Raw genomic sequence first — 24873 nt, 5'->3', positions numbered from 1 at the left:
CTTGACATTGGGATGTTTATGTCTAATGACAAATTTCAGTGCTGGAAAATATTAAATACACACTTATATTTTTTACAATTTTGCCATCAGGACAATAATTTTAGATGTCAAGACGATGTGTACACCAAATTATCATTGAATTTCATTTTAAAGAATCTGTTTACTCTTGAATTACATTCCTTCATTTAAACTTTTAAAAAATAGATTATGTTCTCAATTCATTTTTTAACTTAGTATTTCCAAACTTGTTAAGGTCTGCAAATGGAGGTGTAAATAATTATTACTGTGTCTGTTTACATTTCTGTTTACTGGACTTTTATTTTGGTTAGTTGAAAATTAATTAGTTATAACCTGCAAAAAGAGAAATTTGAGATGTTTTTAAAAGGTCTTCAATTGCGTAAAAGTAAATTCTAAAAATGCCACAGATATTAATAGTATTTATCACATAGTAAAAAACAGTATATACATTGTGGATGTATAAAATACACCTGAATTGCATGCTTTAAAATGATTAATTTTATCTTATATGAATTTCCCCTCAAAAAAACGTATGGATGCTAATAGAGACCGTTTCTATCCTGCTGCAAGTTACCTACAAATTAGCAAACGTTCCAATGTATGATGTCTTCCTAACTGGAGAACCTCCTGAGATAGCTGACCATTTGGTATCTCTTCTAAGACACACTAGACTTAGCTTTCTCTTAACTCTCCCATAGTGATGTAATCGTATTAACCACAAAATAAGCACAGAGCCTTATGTCTATTCAATTTTCCGCATTAGTGTTTTATTAAAATTCCTTGGGAGAAAAATGATCTACGTAAGGCATATATAATGCCAGTAACCTCATTTTAAAAAAAAAGAAATTCTTGATTTTCCTGAAAAACAAAATTTAAAGTTCAGCAGCAGCATTAAAAATTCTTTACTTTGTATCAACTGGTTATAGGAATCCCTCCAAGCTGTCCCAAGGAATCCTAGAAATATTGAAAGTAAAATTTCACACTGTTGGTATATACAAACTACCACTTTCTGACTTTTCAATTCCTCCAAAGCTGGCTAATCTCCTTTGACTCTAAAAATAGAGTCTTCCATGTTTCTAAAGTTTATCTGAATATATGACCAACTTTTATCTGATCTGATTGCATCTGGCACTATATGCCAAGAATAAAGAAATTGTTACTAACCAGTTAATAAAGCTAACTTAGCTTCCATAAAAAGGTATCCATTACAATGAATCGTCTGTGCTTAGAGTTTTAAGCTGATTGCTAAACTTCTACTTAATTGGATGCTTGATTAGATCTAGTCCAATATTTCCTAATGATGTTCCTAGATGAAATGTATGTGTTTAGAAGTACAACTTCAATTCTTCAAATTCTCTATATGAACAGGTAATTTTCAATAGAAAGCATGACTTTTTAATAAAAAAAAACAAAAGTGGCATTTACCTTACACTAAAAGGGGAAGAGAGACTCTTACTTTCAAGTGTCTGTATTACTGGAAAAAAAAAAAAAACTCAATAATGAGCCCCAAAGAAGACAAATAATCCTTAATATTTATTGTGATAAAATATCAATGGGACAAAATTTAACTTAGCAGAATACAATAAGTGGAGTTCAAAAATTATACTTGAATTCTGATGGGTTTACATTACACAAATTCATTAGCATATATTTAATTGTAGCTGGCTAAGCAAAATTCGGAAATAGCACCTAAGAGAAAGAAGGTATCCTACACTGTAAAGTAATAGAGCTATTCTGCACATTTTTCCCTAAAACTTATTCTCCTCTGATAACATTAAAAATACCAGTATTTCCACATTAGTGGTATTATACATTTAATTGTCATATAGCGAAGCAAATGTTTACTTTAAATGGTACCTAATTATGGTATTTAAAAAACAAAACAAATAGCATTATTCACAAAAGCCAAAAGGTAAAAGCAACCTAAGCACCCAAGGATGAATCAATAGAAAAACAAAACGCAGTATAGACGTACAATGGAATGTAATTTGGCCTTAAAAAAAGGAATTTCTGACACATGCTACAACATAAACGAAACTTAAAGACATACTGCTAAGTAACATAAGCCAATCACAAAAAGACAAATATTGTATGATTTTACTTATATGAAGTACCTACAGTAGTAAACTTCATAGAGACAGAAAATAGAATGGTGGTTGCCAGGGGCAGGGAAAGGAATCGGGGGAGTGGAGAGAGGTGGAAAATGGGGTTTAATGGGTAGAGATTCAGTTGGGGAAGACACAAAAATTCTGGAGATGGATGATGGTGATGGTTGCATGACAACCTGAATGTACCGCAAAACTACACATTTAAGTGGTTAAAGAGATATATGTTATATATTATATCATGTATTAATATATTATACCGCAATTTTAAAGATTTAAAGTACTTTTAAATGCTAAAAAAGAAGTACTCTGGACCGGGCGCAGTGGCTCACACCTGTAATCCCAGCACTTTGGGAGGCCAAAGTGGGCGGATCACCTGAGGCCGGGCTTTCGACACCAGCCTGAACAGCATGGAGAAACTCCATCTCTACCAAAAATACAAAATTAGCTGGGCATGGTGGGACATGCCTGTAATCTCAGCTACTCGGGAGGCTGAAGCAGGAGAATCACTTGAACCCGGGAGGCGGAGGTTGTGGTGAGCCAAGATCGCACCATTGCACTCCAGCCTGGGCAACAAGAGCGAAGCTCCATCTCAAAAAAAAAAAAAAAATACTCTGTATGTGCTTTTTTAATAACCAAAAAGGAAAGAAAAAGAAGAGTAACAGCACCTGCACAACTAGGTGCTAAACCAAAGGGAAATATTTCACAACAGGGCTCTATTCCTTTTCATTATAATGCTGATGCCTCCAAAGAAGAGCCACATATTTTACCACTCAACTTCTCAATGAAACTTAGTAGTCACCAACAACATACACCTTGATTGATTTTTGCAAAGATATGTAATATTTGAATATACTAGAAAAGGGAGTTGATACTGGTTCAGTAGAATTTATACATATTTAATTATTTTTATCAACCAGTGATTACTCAACTAACACTGACTTTTCTATGTTCATCATGGTTATGAGTTCTAGGGAACTTAAAAAAAAATAAGACTTTTTATTAAGAAGACTTTTTATTAAGTGTCTTAATGTGTACCAAACACCATATATACTTTAGTTCAATTGCTGTGTACTACAATCCCATAAGGTCAGTGTTATGCCCCTTTTCAGATGAGGAAGCTGAAGCTCCAGGACTAAGCAGCTTGCTGAGCAGCACACACAGTTTGAGGGGGGCCTGCCTGACTGTACTACCAACACATGGCCCTTGCCCCTGAGCAATTAGAAACCAATATACTTAAGCAAATGAAAATTTAAAGTAGTAGCAAGAAAATTAAAAAACATCTATTTGCAAATTAGAAATAATTCAGGGATTTTTGACTATTGCTTTTATAGTAAATCAAATGGAGGCTAAATATCCTTTATGATTATCATCTTTATGGTAAGTCAAATCTAGGTTAAACATATTTTATGACTTTCACCTTTATAATAAGTCAAATCTAGGTTAAATATATTTTATATTCTAAATAATGAGTAGCAATTAAAAGCTACCCAGGGAGATGATGGAATTTCTATGTATTAGAATCTTTAAGAATTCAGAACAGACAAAAACAACCATCTGTCTTCTACAATTTATGTACAGTGTTATCTAAGGTCATTTCTTGAAGTCCTCTGCCACTCAGGAGCTGTCTTAAAATCTCTCTTTCTCACACACAAACACACACAAGCACAAAAACAAACGAGTTATTTCCAAAGTTCAAGGGAAGAGTGGTTTGCCGAGGTAGGTGGGTCTGAAAAAGTTAGGGACTGCATGGTGTGACTAGTGGGTCATGTCTGTGGGGCACATACAGACTTGAAGACATTGGCAGGACAGTTGTTCCTCTCCTGAGGCAGCTGCCTCATCAGCAAGAATATGAAGACACTGCCTAACATGAGTGAGTCAGAAAACATTCACAATCGTCATCAATAAGCTTATGCAAATAAGAAATTGAAATCCTTGGTGGAAAACGAGAAAGCATTTTCCCCAAGGAATTAAAATCCCATGCGTGTCAACTGAAGCAATTAATACAAAAGAAAGTCTTTCTCTTCTTTTAATTTAACTTCCCTACTCTTGAGATTTCAATCCAAAGCAATCCTTTCTATCATTAAGATACGTCGTCTTCTTTCCTTAGTAGACAAGGGAGAAGGGCTTGGCAAATATATCTTTAGCTATTACAGCAAGGGGGAAAATGATCATATTATACCCTCCCTAGCTTCCCTCCTTCCCATTTTCCCCTCCCATATATTTGGATCTTTCTGACTACAAAGGAAGCTCTGATATCACTTAAAAGTATTTCAAAGCAAGGCAGGGATGATGTTAATAGTGTTAAGTATATTCATAAGATTAAATATTCCCTTTTTAAGCAACTGTGGTTAAGGGAGCATAGAGCTAACCAAACTTTACAGCACTTAAGGATAAGTCATTTGGCACTATTGCTTCTACTATTCAGAAACAATTCCTCTCCTTCTTCTACAAGAACACTACAGACCCAAGAAAGAGAAACAGACTTAAGTTGTCTGACCTCCTCTGTTATCCCCCAGGCTGTTGGGAAAAAGCAATACATATTTTGGTCTCCAATTTATCACTCCTATTTTCACAGTCATAAATTACTTCTCGGGCTTTAAAACAACAGGGTTTTTAAAGGACACTGTAAGGTACTTAAATTCCAGTAACTAAACTCAGATGTATGAGGCAATTTAAAATCTTTATAAAAGCTCCCTGTTTCAAAGCTACCCAAAATGGTATCCTAGAAAGCCTGTATAACAAAATGCTAGAGAGATAAGGTTAAAAGTAACGCACTAAACATATCTCTTCAGAGGTCTCGCTACACAGAAAGTAATCAATGAATGAATGAATCTTAGATCATATCCTGTCACAGCTAATCAACTAATTTTTATTGCTATGATGTTCAAAATAAATTATCACAGACTAATCTATCATGCATTATCTTCATCCATGGACCAACAGAGCAATTCAGATGTCCAAAGTTCTGTTTTGTTCACTCACATAGAATGAAACTGGTTAAACCAGGCACCATTATGTAAGTACGCCAGGTATGATTCATAAACAAGAAAATTAGCCAAAGCTTTTGGACAAACTGAATCATAGCAAACAAAAGGCAAAGCAAAGAGAACAAAGCAGAAGTAAGGTGCTTAAGGAAAAACCCTGGTTTTGGCACAGATCCATAAGAAAAACAAAAACTGTCTATTAGGTACACAGTCAGAGTAGGGCCATTTGTCAAAGGTCTGTAGGAACAAACTCTAAGTGGCTGTCTTACATGTCTCAAGAGGCAGAACCGAGCTGATGCTGTCAACTGCCGGTGCTGTAGCTCCAACTGCAGGAGCTCTAATTTGACCTCCTGAGAAAGAATCCCAATTAGAACCACATAAAGGAAGCCATTTAGACATGGTGCTTTGGGACAAGTCTGACCCAGTGTGTCAATGTCAACTGAAACAAAAAACTAAAGGAACTTTCTCAAGCACGTTGTCTTTTCTAGATAAAAGCTAAAGACCTTTTAGACCCAGCTTTTGAAGCAGGCTTCCCTGGACTAAAATGAGGATGACTCAAATACTGAAAGCCAGCTTGATTTTTTTCCCCCAAAGTCTGATGGTGTACTTTGTGAAAACAGAGGAGTAACATAACAAGCTATATGCCATATTCTAGCAAAATTAGCTAGTTAAGAATGTTTAATTCTTAGTGGTCAAACAGCAAACTATGAAAGGTATTCATCTGTTAGTGATTTTAAATTTGGCTTCCTGTCTCAATTTGCCATCACCGCTGATTCCTTTTGGAATTGCCCCAAGTCTACACTATATTGCTTTTGCTACATCAACTACAAAGCAAACTCATATGCTGAGATACAAAAACTAAGGCCTGTTTGAAGATATAAGGGGGAAAGAGTATGGGAAAAAAGGGATAATTTAGGATTTCAACTATAAATCACACGGATACAAGAAAATAGCATGAAACAAAGCACAAATGCACTCTATTCCATCCAGTTTTTGTTTTCAGTGAACTGTAGATTAAAGGTTCTTATTTGCACTCCAGTGAGTCGTTTAATCAGTTAAGGTTTTGCAAATGTACATTTTTCTGTGTATAGGTACTATACCTTTCATTAGATTCTCAAAGATGTCTGTGACCCAACAAAACTCAAGAGCCACTTTTCCAGATTTATGTGAATTTGCAGGTGTATTCTATCTATAGTATCTAAAGCACCTCTTTCATTTTCAACCTAAGCTTGACAAAAGCAAAAGTATCACAGCAAAGAAGTGCACAAGACCTAGGGCAAGGTCATACGCCTACATTCAAATTTTTAACTGATAGTCAATTGCCTCCCATGTAGCTCCTGAAATTGAACAACTTACAAGGCATTCCCAGGAAGGACACAGTGACTGAAGGAAGAGAAGAACTGTGTATTTTGGATATTCTCAATTAATGAAGAAATTGAAATAAAAGTTCACAAAATGAATTTTGACTCAACAAAAATTACTGGGATTTTTTAAAATCTCATATCTTCAAGATTACGTCTCATTGAAAAACTCGAGTTAAGACAACTAAAATCCAAAGAGCATACTCCAGTAAGATCTTAACCATTTTCAATTAACTCAGCATAGGAAATTTCCTGGTAGATGACCTCCTCAGTACAGTGCACAGAGGCAAGTTGTTCCATAATTTAGTCAACAGAATAACTTTAGGTGCTTCCTGTAGGGTTTTTCCAATATATTCACCTGTACTATTTCATAATTCCTCAAGGGAACCTAGAAGACAACATGTTCAATGTGTACATAAAGAAACATGGTAATCATTCCTCCTAAAGAGAATGATAATCACCTCTCTTAAGGAGAGATAATAATACATTCAAAAGCATGTTAATACTCTTGCTAAAGTAAAATTTAAAGGTTGGCACAGTTTTATTTCATATTTATTTATAAATCACCAATCCTGTCTTACAAGGATTTTGATAGGTTATTGGTAACAGACAACCATCTATATATAAAAAATACATATTTTGCAAGTATAGCTCCCTGCTTATGCCCAGGGGAGCAGTCGCTGAAACGAGACACTAGGCTATTGGCACCTAGCGCGTGTCCATACAGCCACTGCTGCAGAGCACAGTGTGGGGCACTGTGCCATTCCTGGCGCTAAAGCACACGCAGGATCAAAGGCACGGGCATAACTGGCATGCCACCATCTAGAGCTCTAGATGTGGAGCCAGCACTAAAGCCTCTGAATACTTCTATATAAAATTACATGAACGTTGACAAACCACCTGTTAAACTAAAGAAAAAAAATAAATTGTGCCCCTATAAGACCACTTTTCCCTGTGTATTTCTGTAAAAATGGTTCTTTGAATTTTTTATGCATATATTCTACTTTAAATGCTTTGCAATATCCAGCCTATGGAGAGTTATGACAATTTAAATTAAAAAACAAAAAAAGAAAATTTTACATTTTAGTTTATCAAAATGCAAAATGCTTTAGGGTTGTGAAGGAACACCTTTGTTAAAATGTTTACCAATCTGTGTGTCTTCCTGTGAATGCCAATGTTTTAAAGACAAAAACAAAAAAACAAAAAAAAAACAAAAAAAAAAACAGATTAAACATTTTCCCAACAATGCCTCCAACTCTCCCCAACTAAAACCCTTCTAGGAAATACTATTAAAAACCTGTATTCTCCTATGTAGTATATTCTTTTATTCAGAACATGTTAAATATGCAGGCATAATGGTAGTAAAGCAAGGTGGAAATAAACATAAAAGACAAGATGTTAATCCACTTATAAAAAACCTACTAAGTATCTACAATATTCTAGGAGCAAATCTGGGCTCCAGAGATAAAAAGAAGACTAAGTCATGGCCCTGCCCTCAAGACTATCCATAAAAGGGACAGAGATCATGGGCAATTACTGGAATTAAATGTGATTCGTGGATCTAGAGAGCTATGTACATGGTACTGTGCCTCAGTGGTTTACAGAAGGTTTTGCAGGGAACAAACTTGAGAATTTTAAAGAAAATACCCTAAGTTATAAAGTTTTAACACTATATTTTAAACAGTCACCTGCTTCAAAAAATCAGAAGGAAGAAATGGTTATACGTTGAACACTTTCCTTGTAACACCTGTCCATAGTTACCTTGCTCTCCCTTAAGCATCCAATGTTAACACAAGAGTCTCTTATAACACTCTAATATTGTTTCCCTGATTAATAAAGGCTTTGCTTGCCAATGACATTCTCATGAGTATATTGCATTTTATTATGTATTTACGTAGTATGTATTTTTTTATGACTAAAAGCCACTCTGTAGTAAGTAGAGCAATCCATAAAAACAGACTTCCAATGTTAGTACATATCAAGTAAAATTCTCTTTTTACTAAACATGCTAAAAAATTTTTTATAATGCTTCAAAGTAGAGAAGAAGAAAAGAAACAGGAAACAAAATAAAAGAAAATATAACATGCATTCTAGATGGAAAAAAGAAAATGGCAAGAATACCTTTAAAAATATGCTCCAGTACAAGGCTTTAATTAAATCTAAAATTACTGTCTCAGATAATTGAATACATTACTTAAGTGGGTAACTGGGTTATGAGCTAACCTAATGTTCGCTATGCTTATAGTGGTGAGTCTGGTGACAATTTTTTAATGAAATAGAAAGATAATGTACATGGGCAGTTGTCACTTCTCTTCACTACTAGAGACACGCACAAGAATACACATGACAGGGAATCCTCCGCACCCCACGCTTTCCAGCACCACCCCTGTCCCACCATCCTTTGCTAGATCTTTGCCTCTCCAGCACTGGCTCCCTCAGGATTTCTTCCAAATAACTACAATGGCCAGCAGTTGAGTAATTTGATAGTATGAAGTATGGTTCACAATATAGAATGAAGAAAAGGAAAAAGAAAGAGCTATGAAGAACATTAATCATGAAGAAAACTGTAAGGAAAAGGCTCCAATTTGAGGTATTCTAAACTCACAAGACAGGATTCTCACTATGTAGCTAAAATAGTGGATTTAGAAAGTATTATCAATATTACACCATTTCTAGCATTTTGGAGGCAGAAGAGTGAAATCCACAGGAACAGAAGAAATATTCATGAGCTAGCAGAGAGGATCAAAAATGTGAAAGCAAGCAAGCTTGTCAGCATGATAAACAAATAGAACAATCTACATATAATATAGAGGCAATCCAAACAAAGAATGCTAGTGAGGTAGGAAATAAAACTGATTACCACAGAACAAATGACACAAAATCAATATTTAAAATCATGTACTTTCAAAGAGGTCAGAGTGTAAAATAACAAAAGTTTATAATTGTGACAAAACCAGTTTCTCTTATAATAGGTAAGTAGAAAAACTATAAAAGATACCATGCTTGGAAGGGAATAGGGTAATAAAGCTATGACCGAAGTTTAAACACCAGGGCCAAAATTTACATTGTTTTTTCTAATTTATATTCTATCATAGAAATTTGTATTGCTTTTCTTAACTGAGAGTCAAGATATATCCATGAGTAAATAAAGGTCTGAGAAAAAACACAATCACTCCTTAAAGTTGAACATATGTGTAAAGTTGAGGAAAAGAATATCTCTTTTGTTCATTTTTAATGTCTGAATTAGCAAAATAAAATCAAACAAAAATGTTAACTTATGTTTATAAATAGAGCAAACTATTAACAGAAAGTAAAATTGCCTTGGAAATTGGCCATACTTAACCCCAAGTAATAAATATTATTGCAAGTTTTTGTTTTTAAATTGAAGGTAAAGAAAAGCAGAGGAGATTTCTACTTATTTTATATTTTTATACCTAAGTTCGCCCCGCTTCAACCTGTCATGGATAAGCCACTACTACCTACAAGACGCCTTGGGAACAGGCTCTGTCCATCTGCACAGTTTAGCATATTTGCACTAATTACTACAAGACTGGCCTATTGTTGGCCCCTCAAACAGTCAGTGAGCCTGAGGTCAGCAGGAAGAGCTGTATGACCCACGCACTGACCCCAAGGGATGGCCAGTGACCTGCTGGCCTGACCTGTAAGTGAGGAAAGAACTAAAAATTCTCATTAGGATTCACTCTTTTTTTTAACTCAAAAAATAAAGTTTTTAAATGAGCATATCCTAAAATCCCTTTACCAACCTACTTATTATGTAATTGGCTTATTTCCTTTCATTACAACAGTACAGTATTTTATTTTTAAATTTTGAATTTTGTTAGACTCTGTACCTCTTATATAATCCATATAGGAAAATTTATAATAATTTATATATTATAAGTATTTTTCTAATTCTCTTTTGAGACAGGGTTCTCACTATGTTGTCCAGGTTAATTGTGAACTCCTGGCCTCAAGTGATCCTCCCACCTTCACCTCTCAAAATGCTGGGATTACACACATGGCCTCAACTATTTTATATGAATTTCAACTACACCATGATCTAGTTGGGGAACTAGAACCAGGGGAAATTTTGCACCCAGGAGAAATTTGACAATCCCTGGATACATTGATTCTTGCAACTAGAAGGTGTGACAGGCATCTACTGGGTAAAAGTCAAGGATACTGCTAAATATTCTATAGTGTATGGGACAGCCACACAAAACAAAGAATTATCTGGTCTGAAATGCCAATAGTGCCAAGGTTGTTCTAGTTGATAGAAACCTGAATTGGTTCATCTTATTGATTTGCTTTATAATCTAGTAAATCAGTTCTTTCTTTCTTATCCCTAAATATCTACATCAAGTAACATAATATTGTTCCTATAATTACCTGGATTGATTGTTTAAATATAAGCTTTCTGAACCCCTGATGATGAATCTGAATTGTTAGGAGAGAGACAAGGGAATTTACATTGATATCCAGCCCTGTACTCTTTCTGCTGCACTCTGAATTGTGGAAGCCAAATATCTTCTTGGCTTTATATAACAAAGTGTTTGTTTTTCCATGTTTAAACTCTGGAATTTATATTGTATTTTCTTAAACAATTCAGAAAAACAAAAACAGGTAACATTCCAGTTACTATATTAATACTTTAAAATTATACTGCAGATGGAAAAGACTTTGGAGTTCATTTGTAAAACTTTCTTATAGGTGAGAAATAAGATGAGAAGTGCCTGAGATTCCCGGACCAGTTAGTGACTTCACCAGGGACCGTGTGTTTACTCGAGTAAGGTATGAAGAAGTAGTTCATTCCAAACCTCAGGCAACAGGTAACATCTAGTGAATCATTCTGCAGCACCCTGAACTTCCTGTGTGGTCTCTGTCAGTCATTCCAACATCATATCCAATGCTCTGCTTATGGGGCCAGGAAAGTAATGTAGAATCAAGACTATAGAAAAGAACATGAGGACATTTTTAAGATAATATAGAATTCAATTCAAATTAGCATAATATGGTACAGTTGACATAAATGCAGGCAATTGAAGATATAGCAGGAGAAATATATCAGGAAAGGCTTCCTGTAGAAGGTTTTGCATCAAATTTTGAAGGAAGAAGAGGCGAAAGACTGGCTAGAAAGAGGTATAGGGCATTTTTGGTACATGCAAAGGCCCAAAAATAGAAATTAGAAAATCAAAGTCAGAGAACTGCAAGTAGCTGTTAAGTGACTGGAGCAGGCAGATCATACTGGAGAGTGCTCAGAAATTAATTTGTTAAGGTCAGCAGTCTAATGCAGAAAAGGGAAAAGAAGTGGTAAAATCATCCAAGTGCCAGGCTGTACGGATTCTCAAGACACCTGCAACTACTGTCCATCAGCTTGTTTTGCTTCCTACATAGCAGTTGTGACTCCCTAAAATCATTTTTATTTACCTACTTGGCTTTTCTTGATCTCCTTAACTACAATGCAAGTTCCATGCACTGAGTTTGGGTTGCCAGGAGGAATGTCTAGAGTCAATTAGAGCACTTTAAAATGAGGTGGATAGTATGGGAGCTATAGAAATAAGAATGAGTGTGACTAACATGAATTAGATGGAAACAGTCAAAGTTTACTAGACTGTTTAACAGCTGATTTACCTGCTATGCTACAGATGTGGCCTGAGAGGCACTGTCTGACAGAGACCAGCCTCACTGAACATGTGGGGAACTGGCATCCCAGCAGCTGCCTGAACATGGAGAAGAGTTAATGACCTCCTCTCCAGGGAGTGAATTCATTTTAACTAATGTGAATTTTACCCAATTTCTTAAAAAGGGAGCCAATGGATAAGTCGTTCTCTCTTTCTCCCCTTGAGGCAATGTTCTGACATGCATTAGTTCCTATGTCCTCTCTGATGATGTGCTGTGAGACTGAGCCATCTTTGGGGCGCTTCTTGTGAAGCTGCAGCCTGGTGAAGTTCACCTCCTTATATTTGTTCACCTACCTTTCACCTCCCCTGCTCTGCTCCGTTTCCCACTCACTTCTGCTTCCCTAGGTTTGCACTCCCCAGTAAAGTGCCAGGATGTTAAGCTTCTGACTCAGGCCATGTTTTCTGGGCATCCCAGGCAAAGACAAAAGCTATCCTACCTACTAAATGAAACTCAGCCCAAGTACTTAGTGTGCTGATTTTCAATCTATGTGGTCAAATCCAGCAAGGTTTAGAGATGTGTACAGTGTTACTAAGTGTGTGGCACAGGCTTTACATTGCCAGTTCATCTGCCCAAAATTGTTTCCACCAGATACAATGGCCTTTGCTGCAGCCATGTAAAAACTGACCAGAGTTTTTTGGCCTATATGACTAGAGAATATGCAAGGTGAGGTATGAAGGAACTGAGGACAAAAGAGAGGTAGGCTAGCAACACAGAGAAAAGAAGCAACAGGGAAATGGAAGCAGACTAATTGCAGAAGATCAACCATTTCCCCCCAGCAGGAACTCCTGCTGCACAGGCTGCGTGGCAGATTTTGGAAGCCTAAACAGCATAAATGGCTCAAGGTGTTTTCTGATGAATGAGGTTTTACTTCTTTGGCAGGTAACTGAAGTCTGACTTTGGGAACAAGAACACCTGGAAGTCAGCTCAGCTCTTGAACTACTCCCAATTCCTCATATCAGGTTCATTATGAGAAGCCACCTGTGTCTCTGCTCATCAAATCCTGCTGGTTTCTGGTTCTGATCTGTTGCGATGCACCAAAGAGTCATTTTTATTTACAAAAGTAAAATAAATAATTCATAAGGATTTCCTGATCCTTCAGCCTTCAGCCAATGTGAAATTGGTCTATGTTGATGATCACAGAATTGTAAATTGCTTCAACACTTCTGCTAAGTAATTACTTAATCCAAGTAGTAAAACCTGAGTAACATAAATTAACGAGTGGTATGGCTCAGTTTTAATTAGTGAAAATTATGAATTACAAAGGTTTTTTTTTTTTTTTCTTTTTAAGAAATGCTTACAGAAGAGAATGCTACGTATTCACCAAACTCCGCTTGCTTTTTCTCTTGGGCACACAATGGAATGTAGGCAGAAGTAGGCCTGGCTTGTGCAAGAAACCTACTATGCAAATCCTCTATGATTTTTTCCTTTTCCTATTCACTGCTTGATGAGAGAGGAAGACACAGCCCTAAAAGGAATTCAGCATAGTCAAACAATGAAAGAATCCTGGATCCCTAAAAGAACACAGAGCAGAGACATCTCCTCTACCCCCAGACTTTCATCTCCCACATGGGAGACTGGAGTTTGACCTAACCAAGAAATACATTTGTTTGTCTGTTAGTTGGTTGGTTTTGTTTTTTAATGTTAATAGACAGGATTTGAGGAAATTGTTGGTGTAAACAGTGTTGGTTACTCCAACTGGTGCAAGTCTGTAATTCAAACTAGGTTAGCAACATTCATTTAATCATTTAAATAATAAGAATCATTTATCTCATGTGTTAATCTGTTCCTAAAGTCCTCTAGGGTGCATGCTTTATAAATGGATAGTACCAAATAAAATTATGTGAATTCATTTTATCAAATGGTTCTTCTATGTTACATGAGGATGCTTTTTGTTCTTTTAAATATTTTAAGCATTTCCACAACAATTTGCTTTATGATATTAATTAGCAATATGAAATTTCCAGCCCAGTCTATCTCAATAATCACAATTATATCTAGTTAGAAACACCACCACTTTCTTGCTTTTCAATAATTTGCTTATTACTAAGTCTGGTTGGATGTCTCGCAGAAATATGTTTCCAAAACCACTGAGCTCTACTTCATTCTGTGGTTTTAGACTCCACACCTGAATTCCGAGATGTCTTCCAAACGTTTGCAACAAAAACTGTTACTTCCAAATAGAAAAACAACATATGATAATAGTCATGTAACATCCTTTGCACATAGAACTAGACTGCGTATTCTCTGAGTTATCAGAAATAAGAATTCAAGCATATATATTAACTCAAATTTAGGTCGTAAGCAGGAAAGGGCAATTTAAATTTTTTTTAAGTTTTATAGCTTTCAGGCAGAATACAGACAGTGGTCACAAAGTCCTCATGCATGTAGGCTAAGAAAAAAACTTCTTAGCTAACAGCAAAGACCTAAAATCAGTTATCAGGGTCATCTCTAATAATTTCCAAAAAAAAAAAAAAAGGAAATAGGTAAAATTAAAGCATACATATACAAAGATCTTTAAAGGGAATTTTGGACACTGTCCATCGTTTAAAAAATAATGAAGGGCCAGCTATGGTGGCTCATGCCTGTAATCCCAGCACTTTGGGAGGCCGAGTCAGGAGGCTCACTGGAGACCACGAGTTTCAGACCAGCCTGGGCAACATACTGAACCCCGTCTCTACAAAAAAATTTAAAAATTAGCTGTGTATGGTGGGGCACACCTGTAATCCCAGCTACTTGGGAGGCTGAAGCAGGAGGATCACTTGAGCCTGGGAGATTGAGGCTGCAGTGAGCCATGATCATGCCACTGCACTCCAGCCTGAGCGACAGAATAAGACTGTCTCAAAAAAGATAATAAAGAATTAGTAGTCATGATGGTGTATACTAGTGAGAAAAAGTATAGTTCACGTTAAGTGTATGCTATCTCCATAATATTAAGAACTTTTTAAGTAAATTAAGTGTAATTTTAAAATTGCATTAAGCACAGTCTCTAACTAGAAGAAAGCTTGTACATAAACAGTTGTTCAATATAAATGTTTATTGAGCTGATACATCTTTAGCATCAAAAACATCTGGAAATACAACATTTAAAAATTCCAATTCTTTAAGATCTTGCTTTAAAAAAATGACTTTTTTAGTTGAGATTTCCATTTTTCCTTTTTAAAATAACTTGCACTAAGAATAAAATTAGTTCAATTTTTCAACTTAAAAGTCATATACATACTGTAGTGCCTGAATTTCGAATCAGAAGGATTCAAATCAGTGTAAGTTGTCTATGAGTGGGTGAAAGTGTGTGTATTTTTAGTTGCAACTTATAAGATGAGCTAAAAGTATTCCATGGCATATTCTAGATTTCCTACTGAATAACAAACGTATTTCATTTGGCATGTCTAGTAGATCAATTGTCTCAATCTCTTTCCTTCCATCACCACTTATGCTTAAACATCCTTAAAGCTTTTCCTGTAAATACAGCTGGGATACAGCTTCTTTCTGCCAATCTATTATTCTGTCACTTTGCCTTCTTTTATGTCCTCAATCAAATAAGTGTTGTTTTCCTGCTTTTATTTTGGCTGAGAATTCAACTGAATCAGTTTTCCAACAAATCTGGTGCATAGAATTCTAATTTTCCCTATTACTTTTGCCTCCCAAACAAAAACAAGCCATCTACTGTGACTCTACTGTATTTGGAGTTGAAACAGGTGCTCTGTCTTCCTAAGGCCTAAACATTAAAGTATTTGTGAAATGGGATTTGTACTGCACTGATCTGTGTAAAGTCATAGCTAACAACAACACATATTTACAATGAAAAGACTTCCTGGCACTGTGAGCACACAAGCCTTAGGAGGGTTCTAAATGTTGCACTGTGCCATTGTGTTTCTCTCTGGAAAGTAATGCCAAATAATGCATTCATTGAGTGTGAATCTAATATACAAATTAGAGCTTGTGACTAATGGGTTTTTCAAGAAGCATGAAATTCCTTTTTGTAATTGCTGAGTAATAGACATTTCTACTGAATTTGGTATTTCTATGAGAGTTTCTTTCATTCTAGTTAGTGACTGGAAAATCTGCAAGAGGAAAGTACTTATAGGTAGTGGGAAAGATTCATGTAAATACCGTGCCTTTGAAGTTGGGGAGTTAATTTTAATAAAGTTTCTAGAAAATGAATATGATCAATGAGGTCTTTGTTTAACAAATTTGCTTTTCTTGAATCTTACAAAATGAAATGAAAATGGGAACGGTGCCCTGTTAGACAAATGTTCGTGAGGGTATTAAACAAAAATCCTATAGGAATTTGTGTAACATCTTAAGTAGGTTTAAATAATCCTTGAAGTTGAACCAGAAGTACATTTTATAAAACTCATCTTTCTCTCTCAGGAGTCCCATTCAGGATAACATGTGTGCAAATCCTAGGCAATATATGGCTGCAAAGTGAGGCAAGGGACACATCAAGAGTAAAGCCAAGTTCTTTCTGAGTTATGCCCTATAACTCCTCTGTATTTTGGTCTCTAATTCCATGTGTGTAATACAAAATGAAGAAATAAAGCTTTTTTTCTCTATGGCCTCCTGAATGAATGAACATAAGTTTGAGAACATCTAGGAAAAATAAATACTTATTGTGTCAGGCATTATTCTTAAAATGTATCATTATGACATTTCTATCATTTTAGGAACAACCTTAGGATAATTACATTTGTAACTGTAATTGAAGTGATAAGATTTCACCCAGTTCTCTATTTTTGTAAAATCAGCTTCTCTTCTTCCCCACTCCCCCTGCTTACTTCACTCTCCCTTGCTTTTGAGTTACTTCACGTACATTAACTTGGGGCTGAACGCTGTGTTAAGCTCTGGATATACCCCACTGACAAGATGAATGAGTCTCTTACAGTCTAGAAGAAAAGACTAGCATTGAACAAGTAAAAGGAAAAAAATGGAGAGGTACCAATGTTTTGGGGACAAATAACAGAAGACAATCTAGAGTGACACAAAAAACTTATCTGTAATTTCAGATCAATGAAGGGAGGTCGGCCAATTAATGATTTCATGGAACTAGAGAAACAATTTTATCAAAACTGTTTATCTTGGCCTCCATTCATGTATTTCCTTAATTCTGCAACCCAGTCAATTTGGGTAGAAAGGGCATGGATAACCTTAACTAGTTGGTTTTTTAGGTTGCCATTTATGAGGCTCCTAAGAAAGAATGATGAACTAAAACTTGAGAATCCATATCTCTCACAATGGCTCATTGTTTCTTCTGAACAAGGTTCTGCATCTTCATGAAAAATTAAATGGAGCCATGGCAATTCCTTGGCTAGGATTGTTTTCAAGGTTATGTGAAATTTTAGTACATCCCTCTGAACTCTTACTCCACGGAAATCCTACATTCTTGCTTTCTATTCTGGCTTTAAAATCCTGATAAGTTTAAGTGAATTTATTAGAGCATACTCACCATCATGGACTGAAGAAATATTACTGAATAAATATGGAGATCAAAAACAACTACCAGCAAAAGAGTGGGGGTATTAGCTAGTACACTTTGTAAATTCAACGACTTTCTCTTGCTTTAGAGTTTCACCATAACTTATGATTTTTCCTTTGACTTAAAATAGGAAATATAATTATTCCAACTAATTTTATTGTATGCATTTTACACAGAAACAAACACATAAACAATCCTTAGAACACTCAGTCATAGAAGATTCACAAATTTCTATTATTATTTATAGTATATCCTTTTCTAAACTCAAAATATACCGATGGAGTTCCAGTTTCAATTGACATATATGACTCTCAGGAGCTACTATATATCATATTAAAGTGTCCTTGCAGAGATGTCCTTTCAGGGCTATGCCAAAAGTTTAATCTGGAACCAGACAAAACTAAACCAAGCTGTGACTCAAACTACTTCAGAATGGGATTCAGAAAGTATCATAGGCATATAAATCCTAAGATTTACCCTAGAGAGAATAAGATGTTTTTAAACCAAATTTCTTAGGATCTTTTTGTATCTCTTGATGTGAATTCATTGGAACGTCCATATTTGCCATTCTGCATCCACATATTGAGCAGCTTAGCCTCTCTCTGGGCATCTCTCACCTGTACTACTGTGTGTGCCTCTAGGCTACTCTCCACAACATCTCCCTCCTCCACACCATGCACATAATTCTTGTTAAAAACCTGATAATATCCTCTTGTCTAAAAGCTTCCCCATGCACCCCACACTCAACGGCATACATTTTAATTATTTAACTTGGTAGAAGTGTCCTTATATAAATACATCCCCAAACTACCTCTCTAGCCTCAGCTACCGTTCCACTTCATTCACTCAGTGTGTCCTGCCACATATGCAATACCTCCTTTCTGCCCATATGTGCTCCTTGCTAAATCCTTCTGTATATACAATTTACTTTGCTTAAAATTATCTACTCTTCCATTCTCTGCCTGGCAAACTCCCTAATCTAGCTTCTCTAACGTAGCCAGGAATGGTTAACAAAGTTGTCATGGTAATTTGCTCATCAGTGTTGACACTTACTTGTGTGCCTTATGATATGACTCATATTTGTCTGTATTCCCTTTTCCTTCACTTGCTGTAGCTTACATAATCTCTGATGGCAAAGACCATGTCTTGATTATCCTTGCGTGTTTGCATATATCTATATCTCTATCACCTGTCAAATGCTTTATATAAGTGCTCAATGACAACTGGATAAATGATTTTTCTTAAGACATATTCAGACTGAATTGAACCATTTAGGCTAAAATGATCAGCCTCTATTGCAGCTGTAGAAATTTTAGTTTGACAAAATAGTCCAAATGAATCTATAAAACAACTAATTTCCATTATAATATGGTGAATTATACCATACCTCTTCTTCAACTAATTTATTTGGATTTGTATTTAAAAGTTTACCTAAAGTCACAGGAATATATATTTTTCCTTCAAAAGGGAAAAGAGCAAAAGAAATAAATGAAAATATTTAAAATTGTCTTATTATACAGCCTGCATCTTTGCAACATATTATTATACTGGTATTGTCTAATTAGCCCCAAGAGTTACAAAATTCAATATTTAAAATTCCATACTTATTGAAAACTGTATTACTTCATATATTTATGTGAAAATGTATAATATATAATAAATGAATAAACATTCATATTAATTGTACAAGTCAAGAAAATAAATATTAAAAGGTTTAGTGTTTCTAGCTATGAATATTGGTTCAGATAAAAATATGTCATAGAACTATTCTGACTTGAGGACATGTTCCATAAATTTTACTGAATCAATATTTTCTATAGGGAAAATGCAAGCAAGGAGAAAATTAAACAGTATTCTACGTTTATTTTTCTGATAATTTATTTACTAAGGAGAAGAGATAATTCCCTAATAGGGAAGATGACAATTACTGATACAATTTTATTTATATGCTAAAAAAGTATAATTCTTGAAACAGGAAATCCATACCAGGTCCTTCTAAAAACATTTTATGATAAGCAGCTTTCACCTCTTCTGTTTATTCAAATAGCAAACTGGATTTACTCCTGTTCGGTGCAGGCCGTACAATTCACACATCGTTTCAGGAGTTTGAACACCAATATTCAGTGTGAACTCTTACTGTCTATGAATGCCTAAATGATCTTCTGATTGAAAAACAAAAAACAAAAACAAATAAACAAAAAACCTGACTCCTGGGTAGCAAAGAAAATCTGAACTTATTCTAACTCAATTCAGAGTACACATGTCCATGGTATGCCCCCAAATGCATGGCTGGGTAAGGAGATCATGAGATGGGCAGGTGGAGAGGAAGGAATAGAAGGAGAAATAAATTCATTTTCTTACTTGAACTCAGTAAGATTCCTTAAAATGAATAACACATAGTGGTATATTTACTTGTAAACAATCCTTTGCAGAAATAGCTTAAGTGTCATCCAAAGTTTTTAAACAATGAATCAGAACATATTCTCCCTCAATCCCGTTGTCCAGGTGTGACATGTAGACCTAACTGACCCACATTGTGCTTCTATGACCATTTCACACAGTGGTAGTTCCTGTGGGTACTGTCTGTTGCTTTCCAGTTCCTCTATCAACTGCAAATGTGTACAGGCACTTCCCAGAGGATGCAAGCTGCATGAGGGAAAGAACTGTTTTTTATCTTTTTCACTTCTGTATCTCTGGTCCCCTGCTGCCCGGTACATTACTACTGATGGAATGAATGAATGTGAACCCTACCACCAAGACCTATTACCCATTGTATCCTAGCCCTTCTATCCAGTGGAAGGTCACATGGACAGAACCGGATGACTAAAAAGGAGCAGAAGGAGGCATCCCAGAGGCTCCAGCCAGAGTCTTGCCAACTAAGAGTGCTGGGACTCTTACCCCAAAGTTCTCATTTCTTGCCTCACTTCATTGACTGACAAAGATTGAGTAAAACAGACAATGCAATACTTCTGACTCACCTCCCCATATTCCCAAATCCACATGTTGAAAGCCTAATCCCAGTCTGATAGTATTTGAAGATGGGGCCTTTGGGAGGTATTTAGGTCATGAGGGTGGAATTCACATGAATGGGAATAGTGCCCTTATAAGAAGAGGCCAAAGAACTAGCTAGCTCTTTAACTCTGAGAAATAAGTGTTTGTTGCTTAAACCATCCAGATTATGGCATTTTGTTACAGCAACTCAGGCTAAGACACATTTTCTCTTATCAAAATAGAAAGTGAATGGTGTGAAGTAAAAAGTGAAAATAAGATGAGAAATATTAAAAACTCCTCTATCATAGTTATTTGTCTTTCTCTGAGCTCTTCCAAGGTAAGTGCTGTATTTTATTCATCTTTGAATAGCCACTACTTTGATGTAACTCCTGACATGTAATTGGTGTTCAACATATATTTGTAGAACAAATGACGGCCACATACCTTGAAATGCATGCAAATAAGATAATCTGTTTCCTACAGATGATGAATATCCAGGACACCTCTCACATGAGCCCTCTAGTCCCCTGACTGTGCTCCCCAAGGTATCAGTGATGTGAAGTCCACGCCTTTGTTTAAAGACCAGTCTCCACAGAGGATATGGGTCTCTGTGTTGACACAGAGACAGAGATACCCCAGGGAACAAGGCCTAATGAGAAAATTTAATAAAGTGTTTCCCCTTCAAGGGGTTAGGATCTGCTATAATCATTCCAGGCATTTTAAGGGGTGTACGTCCTGCAGGGCCACCTGAACCATCAGCACTGGAAGTCTGAGATGAGGCAGGAGCAATTTGCTTGCTGAGCTCACTAAGAACATTTCCTTCTACTTAAGCCTCTTTTTGCTTCTCCCTCCATCCACTGTTCCAAAATATTTATTGCACCAGGCACTGTGCTAAGGGATGGGGCTAAGAAAAATAAATAATGCAGTTATATATAGTCTTTGTCCTTACAAAATGCACTGCCAAGCAGGAGAAACAGATATTTAACCAAGCAGATACAAAAAATGTGATAAGATATAATCGTGGAAGAATAAGGTATTTGTCAAGAAGAGAATCCCAAGGTGGTGGGAGTGGGAGGCAGAAAAGGTATCCCTGAGGCAGTAATGTCTAAGTTGGGACCTGAAGATGAATTTAATTGATTTAAGCCTCTCTACAAGTCCACGTCCTGACCACAATCCGATCCTTCTTGCCTCCTGTGGGTCTAAGTGTCCTGCCTGTAGTACCATAATCCATCTTGATTATAATCCATCTTGATTATACCACTTTGCCACAAACCATTTCAGTTCTGTAATAACTGAACTCTCTTTCGTCCTGTTAGGATGCTAAAATCTGGAATCCCTCTCAGAGGCCTAAGTTTGAAAGTTTCTCTAATGCAATTTGGTTGAATAAACAGCATTCTAAAGTCTCTTAAGTCTGAGAGTGGCAATACAATGTTCCGTGTACCTTTAAAACAGCCACTCCTCATTCTGTCAAGCCGTCACTGTATCTAAGTTTAATGTGAAAACAAATTAAATCCACATAATAGAAGGTGCATCAAGGGGTATGCAGTAACATGACTGGCTGGTCAACAAACATGAGATATTATACAAATACTATTTAAAATGTCATCTTTAAGCATTTCAAACATCTTAGGATTGATGACATTCTATCTAGTAGCTTGCAATGTAAAGAAGTTTGATCTTTAGAAAAGTACCATTAGAAGTTGCCAGGGTACTTCTTAAAATTGGACATTATAGAAACCATACTTTAAGGTGCGAGGTTTGTGTGTGTGTGTGAGACAGGGCCTCACTCTGTCATGCAGGTTGGAGTGCAGCAGTGCAATCATAACTCACTGAAACCTCCAACTCCTGGGCTCAAGTGATCATCCTCTTTCAGCCCCCTGAATAGCAAGGACTACAGGCACACACCACCACATCCAGCTAATTAAAAAAATATATATATAGTAGAGATGAGGTCTCACTATATTATCCAGGCTGGTCTCAAACACCTGGGCTCAAACAATCCCCCAGCCTCAGCCTCCCAAAGTGCTTGGATCACAGGCCAACGAATTCTGATATCCAAGATATTTCTTGATTAATTAAATGTCCTTCAGTTAGATTCCTGACTGATATATTATGGGAAATCTTATTTTGAGTGTATTAAATTGCATTGCATTAAAGAAGCATACAATTTTACAGTATATGAGAATATGCAAAGTAATACTCTTTTTTTACTATGAAATTGATTACTTTTCTACGAGCTTCTCTATGAGTATTGCTTTTCTATGAGCCACCAAATGGCAAATCTGAACTGGCAATAATACTAGTGTAAAAGAAATTTAATTACAGAAATTTTCACAGAATAAGAACTCAGTTGGTTATATGTCAATAATTACATTCGGTTTAAAATAAATCATCCATAAACTCAAAAACATAATTATTGTCAGATATAATTCTTATATATTCAGTACAGGTTGAGTATTATCTTATCCAAAACGCTTGAGACCACAAGTGAGGATTTGGATTTTTTTTTTTTTGGATTTGAGAATATTTGCATTATATTTACCAGTTGAGCATCCCAAATTCAAAACTCCAAAATCTGCAATACTCCAATGAGTATTTCCTTTGAGCATCATCATGTCAGCACTTGAAACATTTTGGATTTTAGAGCACTTAGGATTTTGAATTTTTGGATTTGGGATGCTCAATCCATATGGCTATATTTTTTAATTTTATGAGTATTAAAAGCTAAATACTGAGACAGGTGCTAGCCCATGGAAACTATAACCTTAAGATTGCTTTCCAAATTCTGTCCATAGACTACAAGTAAAAAGGTATCACCTTCAGAATCTTTGACATTTATGAGAAATGAATTCAGCTTTATACCTAAAAACACTAAAAGTCTGTGAATACAAGTAGCAACTGTGGTGTAAGGACTAAAATAAAGCCCTATTTTAAATGTTGCCTTGACATGTGATGAAACCGGGAGGGCCTCAAATGGCCAAACTGCAGCTCCACCTCCCCATTCTGTCCTGACAGACAAAGTCCCCTAGCTAAACATCCCTTTTTATCACAGGGACCAGACACAGCTCCTGCTTATTCCTGAGCAGCAGATTTCAGTTCCCCACCAATCCACAGAGTTTTTCAAGCAAGCCAATCACAACCTCCCATAGGAACCAGGGGGTACTCCACCCTCTTGACACTACAAAGCCCACCTCTTACAGCCTTTGCTCATTGACACTGCTCCTGGGTACAACCCGTCTGTGGCACTACAGGGCATGTGGAGCCCTCCTCCCCCAGCCATGAGAATAAATGACTAGGAAACTGCTGTCAATATCACCTGTCCATGTTGAGTATTGTGTATTCCACCATCCCCAGAACTCTAGGGCAGGAATCTCTCCTTCATCAGTGGGGTAAAAGGGAGGCAATTAAAACAGCAACTTTATTGGCTATTGAATGCAAAATTAAACACTCACCTTTTGTTCTTATAGACTAGGGGTCCTCAAAGCCAAGGCTGCAGACCACTACTGGTCCATGGCCTGTTAGGAACTGGACCTCGCAGCAGGAAGTGAGCAGCAGGTGAGTGAGCATTACCACCTGAGCCCTGTCTTCTGTCAGATCAGCAGTGGCATTAGATTCTCATAGAAACATGAACCCTATTGTGAACTGCGCTTGTGAGGGATCTAGGTTGTGCACTCCTTATAAGAACCTAACTAACCCCTGGTGATCTGAGGTGGAATAGTTTCATCCCCAAACCATCTCTCACCCACTCCCATCTGTGTAAAAGTTGTCTTTCCTGAAACTGGTCCCTGGTGTCAAAAAGGTTGGGGACCTCTGTTATAGACCATCATTTCAGTTGAGTGTTTAGCTCTACTGCCAGAAAAGGATATGGAAGTTTCTAGGGGCTTCGACTCATGGCCAAGGTCATAAAAAATCACATTGAGTTTCTAGCATTACAAAGCAAATAGTTTGTGCCAAACCCAAACCTGGGTTTTTATGCAGCTAATATATTTTGATTTGAACATGGGGGCCCTGAAAGTGAATCTATACCACTCAATGAATATTCCACAAAGTAATCATTATTAACCAACTTTAAGTAGTGTACATTAGCATAGGTTCTGAGGAATCTTGTTCCACTGAACCACAATATTGGGGAACTACACAGCATTCCCAGCATTCCAGTAAGAGTTCTTCATATAAAACATAATTGTGATAATGTCTTAAAAACATGTTACTGGCCGGGCGCGGTGGCTCACGCCTGTAATCCCAGCACTTTGGGA

At 36.3% G+C, this 24873-nt stretch overlaps 1 protein-coding gene and 1 long non-coding RNA gene across 3 annotated transcripts in view; both read right to left on the bottom strand.

The window, feature by feature from the left end:
• Positions 1-24873, bottom strand: part of LOC105486272 (collagen type XXV alpha 1 chain) — a 507117-nt gene that overhangs the window by 353337 nt on the left and 128907 nt on the right. The window lies entirely within an intron of this gene.
• LOC139362350 (uncharacterized) overlaps positions 442-24873 on the bottom strand; it is a 65553-nt gene continuing 41121 nt past the window's right edge. Inside the window, exon 3 of the long non-coding RNA XR_011621111.1 lies at positions 442-972. This is a non-coding gene — a long non-coding RNA (uncharacterized lncRNA). The remainder of the gene's footprint in view (positions 973-24873) is intronic.

This window comes from Macaca nemestrina, chromosome 3 (assembly GCF_043159975.1).
Source record: "Macaca nemestrina isolate mMacNem1 chromosome 3, mMacNem.hap1, whole genome shotgun sequence".
Classification (NCBI taxonomy): Eukaryota; Metazoa; Chordata; class Mammalia; order Primates; family Cercopithecidae; genus Macaca; species Macaca nemestrina.
Note: the sequence above shows the minus strand (reverse complement) of the source record. Positions and strands in the feature narration are given on the sequence as shown.